The 22,370-nt window shown below is 41.1% G+C and overlaps 1 protein-coding gene and 1 long non-coding RNA gene across 5 annotated transcripts in view; one reads left to right on the top strand and one right to left on the bottom strand.

The window, feature by feature from the left end:
• The window catches only part of camkvl (CaM kinase-like vesicle-associated, like), a 42,152-nt gene that overhangs the window by 7,470 nt on the left and 12,312 nt on the right, over positions 1–22,370 (top strand). The gene's annotated exons all lie outside the window — the stretch shown is intronic.
• LOC130199391 (uncharacterized) lies at positions 18,294–21,385 on the bottom strand. 4 transcript variants are annotated; one of them, XR_008832817.1, is made up of 7 exons: positions 21,302–21,378; positions 20,349–20,407; positions 20,174–20,277; positions 19,940–20,035; positions 19,766–19,802; positions 19,618–19,690; positions 18,296–18,820 (listed from the first exon to the last, which is right to left on the bottom strand). It is a non-coding gene; the product is annotated as an uncharacterized LOC130199391 (long non-coding RNA). The 4 variants fall into 4 exon arrangements; XR_008832816.1 differs by having other exon boundaries at positions 18,294–18,820; positions 19,940–20,271; positions 21,302–21,385; XR_008832815.1 differs by having other exon boundaries at positions 18,294–18,820; positions 19,940–20,277; positions 21,302–21,385.

The following is a 22,370-nucleotide window of genomic DNA, read 5'->3' on the forward strand; positions in this document are numbered from 1 at the left end:
CTTCCATCACCGGGAGTTTGGAGGCAGCTTAATCACACAGAAAGATGAGCTTTTTTCTGCACTTTGTTGTAAGATTCTAAATAAATGAGTATTCAAGGCCTTCTAAATGCATGTGGGGGGAACAATTAATAAATAATGAGTTATCCTATCCCCACGGTTCTCGAGTGTAAGAGGAAAGAGAGAGAGGAGAAAGACAGGTAGTGACAGAAACAGAGAGGGAATAGAAAGACAAGATAGGTTAGAGGCAAAAAAGGCCAATGGAGATGAGAGTACTTTATTAAAGTGGCATTCACTACTCAAGCCTGTAGATGCTGTCCTCTCTGCCTCTACATCCTCATCTGTCATTTCTTCACGTTCCCTTCCCTTTTCCGCTTTCCACTTTCTTAATGCTTTATTTCCTAGCCTATGTTTCCTTTCTCCTTCCTCTCAGGCCATCTCTTGCTTCTTTTTGCCTCTGTTTTGTCATCTTTTCTCCACCTCTCCTTATTTATCTCTGGCATTAGTCTGTTGTGCGAGTGACCACAGTTCCCTTTTGTGGGGGATGCATTGTGAACAGAAAGAGGAGACAGTGAAACTATCCTGCCATAGTTTTCTCTCCTGCAAATAGTCCTCTGGAGGCCAGACAACCGAGGCTATACTCTAGCACATACTCCACATGGCCCAATTCCACGTTATCCAAGTCCACTCACCTGTTTATTGGGGTTTTTCCTCATGCTGGTCCAGACTGAACAGAGCTTAATTTGGAGCTCTTGGCTGTCACTGTTTCTTTGAGTTCAGCAAAAAAGTGTGGCTAAATCTGGGCCAGATTCTGTGCCAGCTAACAGTAGCTAGGACACGGATCAGACAACATGACATAAAAGGTAGAAATGAAACCCAGAAATGCCACACACATAAATGAGTACAATCCTGACGACTGTAAGACTGATGAAGTTAAAATATAGAAGGGCAGAAGTAATTATAACTTAAGCATCCACTCTGTCTTTATGAGTAATAATATTAATATTACATTTATTTTATATACCGCTTTACATGTTTAAAACAGAAACAATGTAAGCTCACTTATTGCTTGCCCATTATATTCGTCACTGGGATTTATCATTTTTTTCTTCCTCCACCAGCCCCGGCTACATCACCCCTTACGTAACACCCCAAGCTGTTGTAAAGATGGATCCAACAAGCCACTGCTTTATCAGGCCTTCAACTGTGGCTCCCCATCGCATCATAATGATGGCTGCCAAAACTACAACCCCTCAACTTCTGGAAGCCGTTCCCCTGAACAGCGATTTAATGTAGCTAAGGCAAGCTAAGGACATCTGCGACACAGCATTTTTTTTAATTGAAAACCATTATGGTAGGGACTTCGCACAAGAGGGAATGGTTAGTGTTGGAAGAGACAGATAAAGGCAGATACACATACTGGGATAAGGTACATTTGAAATGCTTTTTTCATTGAACCAGCAGAGTAGTGCTAAGTGTCAAGGTTCTCCACTTATTCCTCTTTGGTCGAATGCATGGATGGATTAAAAAAATGAATATATTCATTACTGTTGCAATGTTGCTTCAAGAAGCAAAGACAGAAATAGGAATAAGGAGGAGTTGTTGGGCTGTAGAGAGTTCAACAGCTGAAACTATCTGTCCGCTTTATAGTAAAGACAACCACAGAGAGGAGGAGATAAATGGGGAAAAGAAAAAGAGGTCAGAACTGAGCCGGATTTATTGGCTCAGCTGGTCATAAAGGAGGCTTTATCCTCACATTGCATTATGCAAGCCAATATTTCTGCTATAGCTACAGGTGAAGGATGACTGCTCTGCAGACACAGATTCTCTCAGTCACTCTCTCATCTTCCTTCTGCCGCCCTCCTCTCTGTATATTTATTTCCCTCTCAGGATGGATGAGTTTAATACTGAGGTGGTTAGAAACAAAGGCAGATTTTCTCACTGAAGTGCATTTTTTACTCCGTCTGACTCGTGGAATAGAAATCCAGCCTCTCCTCCCTGTGCTTCTCCAATTCTTCACCCTGTGGCCTTTGCCTTTTCTTTATTTCCCCTTGTCTTCTCCCTGCTTTCACGTTCTCACTCGGCAGGATCTAAAAAGACATTCAGGACAGAAAACATGGTATTCTTTCACGATACTGTCTTTAAAGAAAAGAAAACAACTCGTACTAATATCTGGTGCAGTACCGGATAGTATCGTTGGTTTCGCTCACTCATGAAGCCAAAACTCATAAGTTTACAGTTCTATTGGTGACAATAAACAACATTCAACTTCCACATTTTTCCATGGGCATGGTTTGCTTTTTTTGGGGTAAAATGTCCGTTATATACAGTATTCAATGGTAGCTCAGTAATTAAATATATTAGCTTGTTTGATAGATAATATGCTCACAAAATTGAAAAACCCTCAGAAATACTGACAGGCAGTCTCTGCTTCATTTGAAGGAACTTGGAACTGAGAGGCAGGATTGTATAAGGATGGAGGAGATAATAACCATGACAGTCGACCTCATCAAAAAAAGAGTTAGAAAAGCAATAGCAAGAAACAATAGGAAAAAAGCTAGAGCAGGCTCTGCCTTTGCTCTGACCTGGTTCCAGTTAATCCGCCTACTCTACACGATGAACATTACCTCCACACTGTATTTATAGAGCCTTTTGCTGTGTGTTTTTGTGTGTAAGCCGATGGGTAGGCCCATATAAATGGGCTTCTTTTTAATGTTTGGCCATATTTGTAGAGTAAATGCATTAGTCCATGTCATATGGAGACAAGGGGTCTGATAGAACTATACAACCATCCTTAAGTCTGATTTTTTAATTATTGTTGAAGCACCATAAGTTACAGTTCCTCTGACAGACACGCCATGTTGTTTCCAAGAAAGCCTCAAAAGAAAATAACTTTTATTTTAAATTATTAAAACATATTGATCTTCAAAGAAAGGGAATGCTTTAGGACATGCTGGCTTGATTGACACAATCGGACCAACTTTGCCTCTGTATGGAAAAACACAACCTGTCTGATGAGGCCTGTCTGGCGATGTAGCAGGGACGCTAGTGCAGAGGACTCAACCTTTTCAGCAATGCAATGCAACATCATCCAGAAAAGAGGCCAATCAAATAGTATGTATAATGTTCGTCACCACAACGAGTGTTATTATAAACTCTTTTTTTCTACAATGCCCTCTCCATGACAACTGAAGCATGAGTGACGTAGTGCTTTGAGCTGAATGAACTACAGCTAAGGGTTGAGGTATTCGGCCATAAACCAAAGGAGAAATAAAAGGCACAGATAAAGTTCTTATAGTTCATTGTGAGTCCGACATTAATATGTGCACCAAATGTTATTGTCACAGTTTCAGCTCCACACCCTCCTCACTCCCCGTCGTCAGTCTCACTCTCTTCACCTGTTCACACACCTGTTGTCACAGTTCAGCTCCTCACTCTGTGGTTCAGTCACTCCCACCTCGTCAGTATGACTTCCTTCATCTGTTCACACACCTGTCTTTGATCACTAATCAAATCCCTATTTAGTCTCCTGCCACACACACACACACACACACACACACACACACACACACACACACACACACACACACACACACACACACACACACACACACACACACACACACACACACACACACACACACACACACACACACACACACACACACACACACACACCTTGCCAGACTCTCCAGCACTTGTTTCTAGATGGATTTCCTGTCGCCGACCCTGCCTGTCCCTGGTTAACCCGCTAGTCCAACTCCCCGAGAACCTACCAGCCCTTCGTCCTGTTGATACTCTGCCTGCCGTTTCCAGAGTGTGGAATATAAGTTCGAAGGATCCCTGAAGTCGAGGGTGCATTTGGGTCTACACACGAGTCGTTACAGTTATGGCAATATATATAATAGTTGTCGAGACATTTAACTCAAAACTGGAAATAGTCATGAGTTAATCAGTACTAGGACACCCATCAGTATCTACTGAAGATGTTGTGCCAATCTATCCAATAGTTGCTGAGATAGTTTCAGTCTGAAACAAGTCAACACTCACTAGAACCACAAGACATGTTGTCTTTTTTCAGTATTTTTACCAAAACCACGTTTGTAAACTAACTTTAACTAAGTTTGCGTCGTCTATAAGGTCTTTGATGTCAAAGGCCTGTGCTTCACTGTTAATCACCGCATATTCCTTAGAGGCGGTGAAGACACCCGCTTCATGGATACTGAACTTTAGTTGCGGATGCACGTTTAGCTCGAATAGGGCCAGTGAAAAAATGTTTCCAAAAATTCATCGTATCACTATTTAACATCCAGAGAGTGGTGCTCTCCTACTAAAATAGTAACCCAGAAGAAGATTGTGCCTAAGCTTCACAGGTATGCTGGATGCTATAAGGTGTAAGCAGGATACCCACACACTGGTTAATAATAGAGCAGGCCCTGACAGTCCTACACAAACCCTCCCAGCAGAGACCTCTCTGTTGAAATGGTCTCCAGCCTTATGACTCTTATCCAAAACTTCAATCACTGCTCCTTTCTCCTCCTCTTCTCTGTTCTTCTTCCTCTCTTCTCTCTCCAGGGAGAGGATTTTGCTTCTATAAGTCTTCAATCACACTGAATATTTCACAAAAGCACATTTTCCCACACACATTCACACACACACTGCTGACTTTCTCACGGAAGCGTTCTCACGTTCATTCCCTCATGCTCTTTACATCTGTCATCTTCCATGCTTTGTCTCTGACTTTCATGCTTCCCCTATTCTCTCATCGCTGTCTGCCACTCTTCACTCCTCTTGACTTTGTTCTGACCCACGACAGAAACTCTTTGCTCCTTCCTCTCTTATTTTGAACACAAGTTACTTTCTAACGTCCTTCTTTTAGGACTTTTCCAGGAATGCATTTGAGATACAAGTCTTAAAAGCATTGTAATCAATACGATATCCCTGCCTGGCCTTCATGCTATCTTTCTGCTTTGTCTATCTATAATACAGCCTATAGTGGTTTAAACCGATGACTTATTAGTTTTTGGGTGAGTTCAGCTACATTGCTGTAAATTAGTGGCGATAAGTTTAAAACTTCACTCATCAACACGGTTGACCTCAAGTTCACGCAGCTGTTCGACACAGTATTGACGCTTCCAGACAGGAAATGACTGAACCATTCGCCAGCATAGTGTATAATCAGACAGGTTCTCATAAGTAATTTTTGAGAGTTTTATTATTGTGCTTTTTGTCCCGGAAAGGATATTCCTCATTTCATCATCAGTGTTAGTCAAAGCTCTCTCTGCCTGTGTGTCTTTTGAAATGCTTCTGAGGCTCTAATCCAGCCACAGAACAACAACCCCCTCCCAAAAGTCTCCTACAGCATTTGGAGGCGTCTCTTATAGGAAACAGGCGCCGCTCTGACCGTGATGACTCTCCTACCATGTCCCCTCTTCTGCTTCCCGTTCCTCTTCTTTCTCTGACTGCAATGACATTTGTACATTTCATCTTTGAATTACAATGCAGTTCAGAAATTTGAAAATAAGTCTAATTGGAGGACCTGGCTGCTATTTCATACTTAGCTGGATGCCTCACACCAGCATACTGTTAAAATACACACCAGCCTAGAGTGCACAGGTGCCTGCAGTAGCCTCAGGATAGTCACACCAGAGTCTTCACTCACCGTGTACTGGGACATTCTGGTGTTGGCCACAGTTAGTTTTTGTCTCTTTGAGTGTAATCAGAGATGCAGTCTACATCTGGAGTACACACGTCATGCAGCACCAGTACGTTTTTGTTTCTCTGACAGTATATCAAAGTCTAATAGCTCTACCTCCACATGTTGACGGCATGATCTGCATTAATAGTCAGAATTTGAAGGATGCAAAACCTGCAGAATTATCCATTATGTTAAATGGACCCAAACTCAGAAAAAAAACCCGGATTAAACAAAAAGGACCAGTGGCCACCTGAAACTAACCAACATGGAATAATAAACTTAAGAGTGAACAATATGTACAGGGTTTACACATATCCTAAAAAACATAGGTGGCTTCATCTGTGTGTGATTACGTGTTGCTGACATGCCCAAACTGGAGCATGCCCAGTCATTCTTTCATCAGTCTTCTTTTCCTTACTGCTCCTTCTCTCTCTCTCTCTTCTGTATTCATCATAAATTGTGTCCAGTCTCTTGCCCTTCTCTCTCTCTCTCTCTCTCTGTCTCTCCCACTTTCCCATGAGACCAGATAACCTAATTTTCATCTCAAGACTTGTGCTTGAGCAGACTAGTTCTCATCACATGCACACACACACACACACAGGTGCTAGTGCAGTAGTAGCACAATGTGTGACCATGTTATGAATATGTCTATAAATACCCCAACATAACCACGGTTTGGCCTTTGCTCGGTCTCTACCTGCTTCACACCCTATAGTCGGTGGAACAGCAGACACTCCAGCATTTACAGTACTCTGATATATGGCTTCAGCATTTGAATATGTAACAACACGTGTCCATAGTCCCTGTGCTTACTTTTTTAGAACATAAGTGTGTATACACGTGTGTGAGGCAAAGCCTTCAGGATTCAGATTACTGCAGATGTGACTAAAACAGAAACAACCACTGACTAAAGCCTCACATAGCAGAGCTGTCCCTTAAACCCAGAAACTCAAATGCAACATTGAAGGTTATAATGAGCAGCTGCATTATGCTGAAATTAAAAAAGGCACAAAACAGATGAACCTTGAGAGTTAAATTATGCATAGGCCTTGGGTTTAAACTAAATCTGGAGAGAATAAATGTTTCATGTTTCCAAGGGGGAATTGGTGACCATTGCTATTATGTATAATACTGTGCAATATTCTATGCAACCATTTATTTAGCCAGATCAATTGAACAAATAATTTGATTCAAAGTTCAACATCTACTACAAGAAGAAACTGTGACAAAATGGTTACTGTAATAAAATGCATGTTGAGAGCCACACAGCTGTTTCATAAAACAGAGAGATGAATCTGTTCATTTTTGTTTCATAAAACAGAGAGAACAGAGTCACCAGGATGCTGCTCTGAAAGTCTTTTTTTATTTAATTTTTTTGCAGTCAATGGAGCGGTTCAGGCTCATGACATCTTGTCTTCCATATTCCCTGCGGAAGTTCTTGGTCGCTGGAGGTTTGCCTCAGATCAGTCAAAAGGAATCAGAGATGTAACATACAGTCGAGATAAAAGGCAGAGAACAGTTCTAGTGAATGAATGGAGTAAAAGTGGGAAGATGGTGGAGTTTTCTTTGCTGACGATTAGCTTTACATCCCGGCTCGGAGAGAGATGTGATCGCTTATGTCTGAGTGTTAGATTGTGTGTGCATCTGCATGTGTCTCTCTCCATTTCACTCTTACCATGTTGTGTGTACGTGTGCGTGTGTGTGTGTGTGTGTGCGCGTGTGCGTGCGTGTGTTTGAGTGCATGCAAATTGAGGTGTGAATTGAGCCTCTTAATTTAGGTCTTTTTTTGGAGAGGCACTTTGCGCGGTGTCTAAAGACTACACAAATAATTAATTAATGCAGTTTGAATCGATGGCACACACACATGACTTAATGTGCATGGCCACACACACACACACACACACTCAAACACACATACACACAAATGAATACTGGTAAAGAAGGTTTTGCAGTTTAATTTATTCCCCAGAGACCATTGGCTGAACACGTGCGTGTGTGTGTGTGTGTGTGCATGTATATGTGTGCATGTATATGTGTAGGTGGATCGTGGGTGGGTGCATTTGTGTCTTTGTGTGTTTGACAGAGAGAGTGAACAAAGGTGTGTGTGTGTGTGTGTGTGTGTGTGTGTGTGTGTGTGTGTGTGTGTGTGTGTGTGAGAGAGAGAGAGAGTATATTATTTTTCTGAAGCATCCAAAAGTGGATTATGTTGAAACAGAGGAGCTCCTCCAACACACACACACACCCACACACACACACAAATGAAGTTGTTTGATAATAGTATCATCCCTCATGGACTTAAAGGGAGGTTCATTTCAAGTCCTTGAAACGTTGTGCGCCTCTGAGTGTGTCCGTGCACACGCGCTCAGCTCTTCAACCCGATGTTAGGGGAGGAATCCACTTGGCAGAGAAGGTTGTTCCCCTCCACTGACTCCAGTCACAATCACACATGTATAATGAACACTCACACACTAATAGGTAGACACTGCCATCAGCTTTCCACATTCCATCCCCTGAGTATTACATATCCTTTGAATGTTTTATTGTGATCTCAAACTTCTGAAACATTAGCAACATTGCCTGCTTCATTCTTTCCTGGCGTTTACGTGGCATTCTGTGAGATGCACTTGTGTCAGAGCTGACAGGAGTCGTTTACTTCAGTGGTTTAATGTTTGACACGTGAGTCATGTGCGACATGGTCATATCTGCCTGGCAGGGCAATGTTTTCTGCATCACAAACTTTTTGCATTACGTCTTTGCATGCATGAGTGAAGCACGATATGTAGTTTTATTTTTGTTTTCTACTTCCGAAAGGTTTATAAATACAATATGTATTCACAGTAAAGACATTTTTCATTGTTATACATCAGGATAAAGAGGAAGCATTCGCAGTAGAATAAGTAGATCAGTCAGAAAATATCTGTAGCTGCAGAGTTGGAAGTCTTGTTTTAAAATATGCTATAACTGTAAACTAAATATAACAGTGAACCGTTTTTAAATGGAATACATTGATTTGTGATTGATGGTCATCCAGAAAACTGGAGACAACATCTGGGTGGCTCCTTCACTGTGTTTGTAAGCAGATGTGTGTCAAAAAGCTAAATGTATACATGAGCTTTTTCAAAATAAAATTCTCCATCATCATTAAAGAGCAAAACCAGCATTTTAAAATCAACAAATACCACATGAGCGATTATTTAAACAAATCTAATTTCCAGGTATGGGACATTTTCATTAAATTAATTGTTTTATATTGGCAGTATTTACTGTGTCCTCGCTCCACGCAGAAGCACACAATTCTCTGAAGGCACATGTGCTCACAGCTCAACAATGATTGGTGTGGTTCATATGTGGTTCACGGGATGCGGACGCAATAAATGTAACGTCTTTACACATTCGTACCAAAAAATACGATTGCGCTGCCATTTTATTAGATACTTCCTCTCCCTTAATGTTTAATTTGAGAACATAATATGAGGGACATCTTATATAACACATCCAGTAGCCTGATGGGTGAGACAAAACATTAGCTTCTTTAATATAATGCAATCCAGTGCAATACTACTATGACCTCAAAAGTTACATGAACACCTCTCGCAGAATCTAAAAAAAACGGATCATTCGAGGCTTCACAAATGTGCGATTTCTTGCAGGGCAATGGAGTTGAATGGGATTTATTCAAGTATTCCATTCATCTGTTGCCATCATCAGTTCACATGTTGTACTTGCCAAATACATAGAAAGTGTAAGACAGCCAAAGAAGCACACACATGGTAGAGTCATTGTTCTGAGCGAGAGCGAGAGAGAGAGAGAGAGAGAGAGAGAGAGAGCAGGCTCATGCTTTTGTTTATAAATAGTTCTACAGTTTTGTGTCTTACAAGAGAAATGCTCTAAATATGCAAATGCAAATGTATGCTTTATGGAATTGATTTATGTAATATATGTATGACTGTCTTCCTTTTCCTCCTTGTTTGTGATCCCCTTATACCCTCCATCACTCTCTAGCTAGCTGTCATGTGGATATCTTCTTTTTTATTTCACGTCCAACTTGGAGAGGAAGTGCTTGTTTGTTGTTCCTGTGACTTTTTGTGAGATGTTGTGCGCATGAGTGTCTATTCAACTTCTCTGCACACAATGTTACTCTCACACACACACACACACACACACACACACACACACTCTCTCTTTTTATCTCTCTCTCTCTCTCTCACACAAAAGGCACACTCTATCCATCAGTCTGTGTAACACATGCAGTGTGTATGTGTGTGCCTTCTGTTTTCGCCTCAGGCTGTTCTGGTGTCAGAAAGAGCAAGTCTGTCCACCACATATTGCATCATTCTACGTAAGCTACACACGCACACATTTTTGTCAAAACAATAAAAAAAGGGGTACTGCAGCCCTTCTCCCCGAGGACGCACTTACTGAGCAAGACCTGCACAGGTCCACTCTCCTAATGAGGGGACAGGAAACAGGAAGTATTTCTGACAGACTGCTAGGAGGTTAGGAAACATACAATTCCTATAATTTAAAATAATAAGGCAGTATTCATGTGCTGTGTGTTTATTTGAGTGAGGAGTCTGTGTGTGTGTGTGCGCATGTGTGTAGATGTAGGTGTGTGTGTGTGTGTGTGTTACGAAACATGAATCTGGTGGAAATGTGTTTCTTCCTCTCCCTGGGCCGATGTGATGAATTTTCATTAGAGCGCTTCCTTATTAAGCCTGTTACTGTCCTTGTGTATGTCCCCCCCCCCCCCCTTTTAGATGTGAACTGCTCTGTGAGAAATACGGGAAATAGTGTGTTTTAACAAGCACAGCAAGAAAACCCCATACTGGGAACTCAGTGGAAAAAGCCAATGTAATAGGTATGGATGAAACACAGATATTAACCATTCTGTGGTATCCACACGTCTAACTCGTAATACTGTGTAAAGGTTTTGTGTAAGAGTGTGTGTATTCAGAAATCCATTCACCCTCTTTTTCACTCTTGTGTCCTGTAGTGTACACACACACACACACACAGACACACACACACACACACATTTTAACAAGCACAGTAATGTCCTTTTATCTGTTTTTTGTCTTGACGTGTTTTTTAAAGCAAAGGTTTTTTTTAAGGAATCCGGAGCTGCAGGGGATGAAAAAATATTCATGGACAAATGAAAATTACTGAAACCAAATACGCTTACCTAGGCCTTACTAAAAACTTTTAAACTACCTCACAATTTCTAATATTCGGAAATGTCCAGCACAACATAAACTAAGCAAAACTGGACTACGCTGAGAAGCACCCAGGAGGCCTACACAATAATCCTCACAACAGAAATGGTGCCGTTTACACTTGTATCCCAACATTTATAAACGCATGCATAAGGTGTAGGCACAGCCTACAGCCTCCCAACAACGGCCCTCAACATCACCTAAAGAAAAAGGGACCTAATACCCAAAATAATCAAGACAAATAAACAAACAAACCCAGTTGGTTTAACAATTAAACAAAACGTAAAACACAGGGTATTAAGATATGTGACGGGCTGGACAAGTTTCTGTAACATGTAACCCTACGAGCCACCATAGAGACAGAGGACAGGGGTCAAAAAAGAATGAGGCTATGTCAACAGGTGTACCAGCTGGCCTTGATTGGGGTTATGGGAGGAGCCAGTCTGAGGGCTGCACTCACAAGACACCCTACCTGCATTCATTACTCAGGGAGCTTTCCCCACCACCCTAATAAGGCCTGGGGCCAACCTCGAGCTCCTGCGCGCTTCACTCATGATCGAAAACGCTAAGGTTCAACTCAGGCAATGAGCTCAGTAGGAATGAATCGACTGATCTCTGTTTAACAACATTATATTTTTAACCAGAAAGAGTAAATTATATTAATAACAAAATGAAAGTGCTTTTAGCTGTGTCTAGAATATTCATTGGGTTTTTCTTTCCTAATTACACCAGCTGCAATTCTGTAAATCGAATGAAATGCCCTCTGAGGAATTTTAAATCATGTCCATAGATGCTGGGGAAAAAGTCAATGTTGGCCATATTTTCTATGTGTTAAGTCAAATAAATCATGAGCGGTCTGGATTGATCAATACGGATGAGGCTACACCTGCCACGTCTTGTTATACATCGATGAAGACACACACAAGCACCATACAAATGATTAATGGCATGATTAATTTAAAAGTGCTGAGCACATTTATGGAACCAATTATTGCAAATGTTATTAAAATCTGATTGTAATGGTGGGCTTAATTACCCATGTGAGTGCTTTTTGGACCCAGACACTTTATACTGGAAGTGTGTGTATATGTGTGAGTGTCATCTAAAATGTATTCATGTATTCTGCCTGCTCACTCATCTACACACATACTGAGGGGGCTACAGGGTTAGTGGTTTTTAAGTGCAGGATTAGAACAATAGGGGTGGCCATCAGTCATAACCCCTGATGTTCTTATCCTGATCTTGGTGAGGAATTGCCAACATTAAACTTTTCAGGCCGGAGCTCTGCTAAAAAAGCGATGGGTGAGGGCAAAAGATGAAAGCAGAGGCAGCCATTGGTGCAGGAGGGGGAACATAAAGAAAGAAAGGGAGAATGCAGGGGAAGACAAAGAAGCCTTGAAATGACATGAACCCGCTGTCTGGTTTAAAGCCAAAACAAGGTATCCTTGTAGAATCATGCACCTGAGTCCATGCTGCTGTGATCGGTGGAGTGACAAGTCAAACACTAATGAGGGACAGATATGTTCTCTCCGCTTTTCTGTCAATTAAGGACAGGCGTATCGTGACGTGCAGCAAGCCGTACAATGTGTGTGCTTACGTGTGGATGTACACGCATGTGGAGGTTGGACAGTTGTCTGTAAGCGTGTGGTTTGTGCTCACATGGAGTCTGACATGCGAGGCCTGTGATCTCTGCTGCTCTGACATTGATATGCTTGCTATATATAGTTTATGAGCACACACTCACACACATGTTGTTATTTATCTTTTCATATCTTAGATAGTGTCACCTATCAAAGTCAAAGTCAATTCAGCATCACTGGATATCACTGGACTAGATATCAGGATTTGTATCGTGGGGTGCTGTTGTTGTTGCATTTGTATCGCTTGTGCTGCATTTGTATGACAGTGACAAGGATTTACTGACACACCTAACCACTTCACTGACATCGAAGAAAGAATCGGCAAAAGCAGCTGCGCACACAGCAGTCTGTGAAATATTGACATAACATATGTTTCCAATTGTTCTCCGCTTTCTGTAATGGAGACACATCAAATGCCAAACTAGTCATGGCAGCTTGTCAAACAGAACATAACCTTGCTAGAATAGACTGCTTTTCTTTCATTTGTTCTTTGTTTCCTGTATTATCTTGTAACTATCCTATTTCACCTGTGCTTAATAGGAAAGGATGGCTAAAGACATCAGTGTCAGTAAAAAACAGATTTTCTTAGAATAACCTTGACGCCGAGAACCTCTCAAGACACTTCCCCTCTGAGCTGATAAAAAGAAACTCTATTCCATTTGATTCATGTTGGAGCCTAAACAACACTTGTGAAAAAGCACACAGACACTCTCACACAGACTGGCACAAGCTCTTTGATTTAAGGTGCTGAAGATAAAGTGTGATGTCTCGGTGTGCCTTCACACCTGAGTCTGCGCCTACCTGTGTGTGTTAATGGGCGTGCACTCAAATGTTCAACAAATTGAGTTGCATAATATCATTCCTACACCGTTCTTCTTCCACCATTAATTCAACCATAAAAGAAAAAGATGTACGCAGCTTTTTGATCAAAATATATGATTTGATCTGTTAAATATTTATAATTTCAGTTTTGATTCATCATGTCAGAGCGGCCAGTTGTCTGGACCACTTTTGACACTCAATAGCAATATGAGAAGAATTTAAGGAACAAAAACACTTCGGTTTGGGAAAAGAGCATATTTGACGTTAACTTCACTGACTAGCGATTCCCATAAGCCAAATAACAAATAATACTCAGGACTCACGTGACTAATGACTGACTTACAGTAACACAATGTCAACAATTACACATTTTTTGGAAGGAGACACAGCAGCCAAGACTACCATATCACCACGGTCACATTACCTGATCGAATGGTGACAGTTTCCCAACAAACAATGAGGATGAATGAAACAACTCAACAAACATGACTGGATGTTCCATCATCTTTTCATGGCATCAAAGTATGGATAGTTTGGGATTATAGCTTCAAACTCATAAATAAATATGGAGGAATGACTGCAGAAAATATGGAATAGTATTTGAAAACATTCATATTTACTGGCACTGAAATGTCAAAGCACCCAGAATCCAGCATTTTAGTGATTCAGAGTAGCCCCTTCTGCTGAGAGATCAGTGGTGTCACTGAGTTTGTCAGAAATTGTACTTCAATGCTTTCATTTGATCTTACATTTCGGTACCTCCACCGACCTAGCAGATATTCAGAATGCGTGCTCTGAATTTTTTTTGCAGAGAGGTTGCCCTGTCAGCATGCCTTCAAATGCTATCTGACTTCTGGGACAGCCCTTAGAAACGAGTCACACAACACTTTATCACACATAGCCTGTTGGCACATACCTACGTGCACAGACACACGCACATAGTTGTGAAGCTGTGATGTTGAGAGGTACTCTCAATCTGCCTCTGCACATCTTTGTATCCACGTTTTCCTCAAGTAGACTATGTTCTCTCTATTCTTTTCACTTGGTCAGCTTTCCTTTCTCTTCCCACCATTTCTCACCTCTTTCCTCATCGCCCATCTTTTCCTCTCACCCTTTTTAATATCCTTTCTTCTCATATCCTCCGTTATCCTCTTCCACTCTCTGTTAACTTCAAGATTTGTACAAACTCAGTATTCAAGTAATCTGAGTTTTTAGGGGGACAAACAATCACCAGTGATAAATTCCAATCTTCACAACTACGATACACATAGTTTAAAAAAAAAAATCTTTATTAAGACAGCTGACCTTCAAGCCTTCAGATAATTCATATGGAAAAGGGAAGAGCATCATTTGAAATGTTTTGAGATTTGGCCAGATCTTTTGTTTAAACATTTAAAAGAATTTCTAACTAACATTCTCAACAGAATGTGAAGAGCTTACAGTTTTGACAATGTGTCAAATATGTCTGTGTTGCAGATATATCTTCTGTTACTGTAGAGTCCACTCAGTCCTACACAAGAGGACACAAAAGTAGAGCTGCCCTGTTTTCATCTTTAGTCCCACATTGCTTGGGCAATGGCTTCAGTCCCGCCTTTGGCGCTGATAGGTGAATCATCAATGGCGCTCATTTTCAACCGAGAAACCACGGTTTGTTCACAATACCAGACAAATCGGTCGATTTGAACTCGGTGGAGTGGGCGGATTCAAAGGTCTGGACCATGGGAATGTTTTCTTGACAGACAGTTCAGTCTGTCAGTTAGAGGTTCGCGGTAGCAACTCGCATTCAGCTGGCACAAGCCCCAGTGCAGGGGGTCACAGCGGACTGGTAGAGCACTGTGTCTAACCTGTGTGAAATCAGAGAAATCTGGCTGAACTAGGGCGAAATTGGGACAGTTTCCCGGGATCAGACGCCCCGGGATTATAAAATTGCAATGTTATTTTGAACGGCTCTCAGATTTTCTGCAACTTCTGCGCATACTTACCCTGGTATTCGGAAGTGGTTCACATTTCTTTTTTTCCTTTTTTTTTTACTGTAAATTGAGATCGTTTGGACCCAATGGCAGATTTTACACGTTGCATCTTTTGGTTCAGCTGGAGTTAAACCCATACTGACTGAAACAAATGGAGGAAAAGTTCCTTTTCTGTGTACAGATTTAGCGATACAATCATAGATTTGGTAACAGTGGAGAGAGGAAACAGGTTTTAGAGACAGCGAAATATTAAAAACTGTTTCTAACTATAGTGTTTAAATACATTAAGCATCTCAAAAGGTTTTGGCAAGTTTATCTGCTGACATTTATTGCTTGGCCAGCTTCACGTTCGCTGTCCTGGACCTTGTGCTTACATAATCGTCTGGCAAAACTAGACCTTTTCAATCCACTGCTAAATTTCCCTCGGTCTCCCTGGGACATTACACTCACACAAGGGCGTAGGCTACATATGGACAAACATGTACACACACACACACACATACACACAACCTTCTGCTCAAACTCATAATGACACGTGACATATTCGCGTCAACCTTTTCACTTTGCTCAGACACATACCTTCGTGCATGCACTCAAATACACACAAATAGTGTATCACAGCGCTCTGGATTAGGGGTACAGATGAGAGATTTGGGCCAGCACTGGGATTACGCAGTACTCTCCAGCCCCCGCCTCCACCATAGATCAGAAGCACCTTTGCCCCTATCATCTACAATGGTGATGCTACATACGCACACACAGAGAAAGAGAGAGAGAGAGATACGACATAGATTACATCACTGATTTTCATTCCTTAATCCTAAATTAGTACCTGCAAAATGTCATCACCTCTGAGGATCTCTATTGTCTCCCCATTCATAGTCATCACATCACATTTGCCATTTGTCTCAGTTATTGTCTTTCTCTCTGTCTCTCTCCGTCCTGAAGTCCTCATCTCTAAAGCTGCCTGAGCATCACTCACATGATTCACAGCTACCATCCACTCCTATCACATAGTTCCTGACTTGGTCAATTCCATTGATTTGCCTTTGTATACATAGATATCAGAAAGACTGAGTGAAAGTCAAGAGAACCAATACAAATACATTATCCAACAGCAATTGCCAGGCATTTACAAGGACATTGAGGATAGATGGCTGAAGCTTCCAGGGATCTGCTTCCTACAGTAGATGAAGTGTTAAAGTATGTGGGTGAGCATTGCCTGAGGACCGTGGTGAGATGGTATATATCGATTGCTGATTCACTACCTGGGTGTTTGGGCCCTCCTGTGGGGTCACAGGCTATTTAAGGATGGACATGATACACATAATAGGACATTACATCTATATGTATATAATTATACTTTTTTAAGATAAGATAAGATAACCCTTTATTCGTCCCACAGTCGGGAAATTTCAGGATCACAGCAGCAGGTGCATCTTAGAGCATTAATAAAATAAAACACCAAACACAATAACAACACTAAAACTAAAATACTAAATATACAGAGGAAACTAAATATACAAGGGGAAAACAAAGTAAAGTGCTGAGTAAAGTGTTTAGTTTGCCAGCATCTACAGCGATCTACTGCAGTTTGTTGTGCAGTTTGTTGTGCAGCCTGACAGCAGCAGGAAGGAAGGACTTGTGGTATCTCTCCCTCAGACACCGAGGGTGAATCAGCCGGTGGCTGAAGGAGCTGTGCAGAGCTGCCAGAGTGTCCTGCATGGGGTGGGAGGCGTGGTTCATCAGGGACGAGAGCTTTGCCATCATCCTCCCGTCCCCCACCACCTCCACAGTATCCACAGGGCACCCAGCACGCTGCTGGCCTTCTTTAGCAGCTTGTTCAGCCTCTTCCTGTCAGCCGCTGCCATGCTGCTCCTCCAGAAGACCACTCCATAAAAGATGGCAGATGCCACCACCGAGTTAAAGAAGGTCTTCAGGAGGGCTCCCTGCACTCCAAAGGACCTCAGCCTCCTCAGCAGAAAGAGTCTGCTCTGTCCCTTTTTGTAGAGTGCGTGTGCGTGGTCAGCCCAGTCCAGTTTGTTGTTCAGGTGAACACCCAGGTACTTATACGATTTTACAATCTCAATGTCCAGTCCCTGGATGCTCACTGGTACCGGAGTTGAGCGATGAGCACGGCGAAAGTCCACCACCAGCTCCTTCACTGCAAAAACTCGGCCTCAAAAAACAAGAAAAAAAAGTAATAAAATGAGGGAATATTACTTGAAATAAGCCAAATTATCTGCCAACAGAACAGGAAAATTTGACTTGCCAAGATTTCTTAAAACAAGTAAAAGTATCTAGCCTTGAAGAACCCACAAATATCTTAAAACTAGTGTAGCCAGATGAAAAACAAGTAAATTTGTCTTGATACAATGAAACAATTTAAGAATTATTTTCTTAATATGTAGGAAAATGTGCTTAAATTCAGCAAATACAAGTACCATCATCTTGCAATAAGGATATATGTTAGGCAATATATCTTAAAATAAGTAATGTTACACTAAAAACAAGTACATTCGTCTTGATACAATGAAAAATGTAAGAATTATTTTCTCAATATGGAGGCAAATGTGCTTAAAATCTGGAAATGAAAGTACCATCATCTTGCAATAAGGCTATATGTTAGGCAATACATCTTAAAATAAGTAATTTTACACTAAAAACAAGTACATTTGTCTTGATACAATGACAAATTTAAGAATTGTTTTCTCAATATGTAGGAAAGTTTCCTTAAATTTAGCATCCAATGCTCATGCAATATTCTTGGAATATCATGAAATTTAGAGAGAAATACCATAATATGCTTAAAATCAGTAATTTGACAATGTATATCATACTAGAAATGTGTAGTTCTTCTGTAAACCCAATGAAAAACACAGTACAACTGTATAATATATTATGGTACTTTATTGAAAAGTTCCAATTAACGGTGAACATACAAGACATGACAGTAAGTTTTGTAAAACAACAGTTATACTGTAAACTTTATTACAGTTACGGTATTTTATTACAAAGTTCAAAGGAAGTTGCTGGCAACTAAAGTTACCAGAATTCCTTTGCAAAAACATGGTACAGTGTATAACAATAGGTTGGCATAGATTTTACAGTCAACATTTGATTATTGTAAATTACAAATGGAAATATCTTAATAACACCTTTTGGAAAACAAGATACAAACCATCGTTGATGAAAACCTTAAGAAACTAACATTCTGTGAAAAACAGGTTGAACTGATCCACTCACATGTGTTGTATACTCACAAAGCATTGTTGAGATCTTGAAGAAACAGGATGTGGACATGAAGGATATCCCATGAATAAGCAAAGATTAGCCACTTGCCCAGAGTTGATTAAGAGCAATGAGTCGCTGTGTCCAGACTTGACTGAAGAGGGCACCCAGCATGGTAGAGTCTCACACAGACACAAAGTTCAGGAAGTTCTTCTTGAAAACTCGTATGTTGACATCAGGTGATCCTCTCTGCAGCCAAAAAAACAAAGCAAAGGCAAAGTTAGATTGATGCAGTGCTTGAGCATGATGCTGAAACAGATACACATTCACTGCCTTCTGGTAAACTGAGCTCCAATGATAAAGTCACCTTTATAGTTAAACAATATTAATAAGTCAGGTTCAATGTTGAATAAGGACATATTTTAGCATAAAGGCATTACAATGTGTTACATGTCTGTAATCTTGCAGCCTACAGGCAATCAAGACCATCATCACGTTTCACGTGGTTCGGGTTTCCAACCAGGGTAACAGCCCATCCAATTAATTCCATCATTTAAAAACATGTTTGTATTTTTTTAAGATACACTAACATAAAACCTTTTGATGTACCCCTATAAGCAATAACACAATTTTTATTGCAAAAAAAGGATAAACTAGATTACAGTCGAGCCTGTTGTGGATTTGTATAACTGAAATACTCAGTGTACAATAGCTGATATATCTTCCTCCGCCTTACATTTAAATTGTTTTAATGAGACCCAGTCCAATTGCAAACAATGCCCTCCTGCATTTACCATTACATTTATAGTACATGTCACCTGTGTGCAAAGACAGAGTTGCAAACCTATTTAGGGTGGATTTGGGAAAGATAGTACACATGACGATATGCCATAGAATTAATTAAATGTTTCTGCTATACGTGGAACTAAATTTAAGGGGGATATCAGTTCAAACCACAAGAAAATTAATTGAGGATGATCAATTGAGGGAGGTTTGAGTTGTGCTTGCACCTATCATTTGCTATACTGAACTACATCACTGCTTACCTCGATTTAGCCTCGACAAGACTGGTGTCTGAGTCATTAGGTCCAGACTGAAGACAGGTGGGGACCGAATCTCCTGCAGACATGACATGATGTTCAGGAAACTGGAACTTAAGGCAGGCGTAGTCATCATTACTGCTTGAAGACTCACAGGTCAATCGGTTGTCTGTGGGCTGACATGATTCTCTCTACAGCCAGAAAAAAGACAATTGAAAAGATTAACAATAATATAAATTTAAATAGCATTTACAACATGACAAAGTGGTTACAACAATAACAATTTATTCTGTTGTTAAATTAACACACTGTACTTAAAACCACTTACCACCGTTTATCCTTGACAACTTGTATCCGATCATGGGTCACACTAGTGGAACAGCAAAGAAGGTGTTGAGGTCCATGCTGGTAGTCGTAGTCACACCTAAAAAGAAAGAGTAAGGAGATAAAGGACAAGGGGAAGACGTACATCCTCTTCAGTAAAACCAAAATCATCTCAAGCATCAACTTTTGCTCTTTTCAATGCTAATGTTGTAAATCAAAATGAAAAGGCTAGATTCACACTCAAGTGCCCCATGTTGTCGTCATCATAGCGGCCAAGGTTTGATTTCCGGTGGGCCCTTTGCTGCAGATCCTCCCCTGTGGTGCTTGTGTGTCTCTCTAGCTCTAACACAAATAAAGAAAAAACATCTTAAAAAATGTCATGCTTCGGGAATTTAAATAGATTATAATCTCACCGTGTTGCTGGGTGTCATTAAGGTCACGAAGTTGTTCCATCCAAATTGGATGACAATATCTGAAAGGTGGCAGGAGAAAATAATTAGCATTTGACGATAAACTAAATGTTCTTAATTTTCTGTACATAAATGTAAACATCGACTCAAAGGACACTCTTTGGTGACGTCCTCATCTGATAATGTGGACGGTAAATGAAGATTTGATCATGAAACCATCCCCTCACTGGACAGCTCACGGAGCTTCTGAGGAGCTGTGAGCCGTCATGTCCGCTACAGCGCAGTTATAAGCGTCATGTTAACAACAGTCACGTGAACAGAGTCCAGACCACGTCAACAGCATCACGTTACCAGCAGTCCCGACAGCATATGACACAGCGCAGTTTAAAGCAGTCACGTGAACAGTCCCGACGTCACGTGAACAGACCTGTACAATAACGTGTCTGGTCACGTGACTGTCCGGACTGACCGCTCCGGTATATGTGAGCTTGTCTACACATGTCTGCGTGGAACCAGTTTCAAAGCACTTCAATAAAATGGTCGTTATTAGATGCAGTGTGTAGCACGTGACCCCTCAGGTGTCTTAACCCACCTGCCACAGTAATGAACCTATAATACGAATGTTAGCTACACATTGCCTGAGCTAACATGTGGTAAAGTAAGCTAATGTTGGCTCCTTCAACACAGAAACCGACAACCTACGTTACATCGACGATGTTAAAGAAACGTGAAGACACTTAACCATCAGATAGCTAAGTTAACTTACTCTTGACGTCCAAGGCGACACAGAACTGCAGAACACCATGCCTCGAATTCAAAAGTAGCTACCCGCTAGCTCACATGAGGCTAGCTCAACCCCTCACCAGAGAGCCGAGTAGAAACCTCAAAGTGTCACTAACGTTGCCCGTTCAATACAACTTTTACTCTCTGAAATTAAATTAAGTTGGCATTCTTACCTCAAGAAGAGCTGTCATGTCAGGAGGCTGTTGTTCAATCTGTGGCAGGAGAGCAGCGCGCAGCTCAAACTGCGGAATAGTGGCGCGAAACCGGGTTCAACAGTTCAATCTGTGATCGTTGCTTTCTGATCACTGCACCTGGCCTCGCCTTTGAACTCTCTCTCTCTCTCTCTCTCTGTTCTCTTGTCTGTCTCTGGCTGTCTGTGCTGTTTTCTCTAGTAACTAGATTATTTGAAGAATACAATACAATAAAATAAAATCGCAGGACAGGACATATTACATTTAAGAATTTAAATAATAAAGGACATTTAAAAAATTATAAAAATGAAAGTAAATACAGTGTATCTAAGTGTATATTAAGTGAAAGCGGTGTAATGTTCATTGATGTTGTTCAATTTGAGGAGGATCTGGCCAGAGGTGATTTATTGTAAAGTCTAATAGTTGCCAGGCATGTTCTCCTGTATCATGAAGGTTCTCCTGTATCTGGAAGGTTCTCCTGTATCATGAAGGTTCTCCTGTATCAGGAATGTTATCCTCTATCAGGAATGTTCTCCTGTATCAGGAAGGTTCTCCTGTATCTGTCCTTGTGAAGCGGAGCTGAAGCAGTCTGTTGAAGAACGTGCTCCGCTGTCCCTGCAGTAGGTGGTGGAGAGGGTGCGGTCCATGTTCTCCAATATGGACAAACATTTCTTCATGTCCTCCTCTCCACCTGTTCCGGATAGTCCTCCAGCCAATGATGGAGCTGGCCTTCCACACCAGTTTAGTGAGTCGGTTGGTTTTCTCCAGTTACAATGCTGCTCCCCCAGCAGAGTACGGAGAAGTTCAGAGCACTGGTCCAACAGCCTGGTAGAACATCACCAACATCTCAGAGCACTGGTCCAACAGACTGGAAGAACATCATAATTGAGATTTTTCATATATTACAAACATTTGAGGACTTCCTTGAAAACCTTCAAAGGAGTGCATTTGTTTTCTTCGTTTTTAAACCGCTACCAAGCAGGGATGCTAAGTGCTAGATATTGCCAGCCTACATGGTTGGGCCCCATTTGGGAGTGGCTACAACCTGGAA

The sequence above is a fragment of the Pseudoliparis swirei genome, chromosome 9, assembly GCF_029220125.1.
Source record: "Pseudoliparis swirei isolate HS2019 ecotype Mariana Trench chromosome 9, NWPU_hadal_v1, whole genome shotgun sequence".
Lineage (NCBI taxonomy): Eukaryota > Metazoa > Chordata > Actinopteri > Perciformes > Liparidae > Pseudoliparis > Pseudoliparis swirei.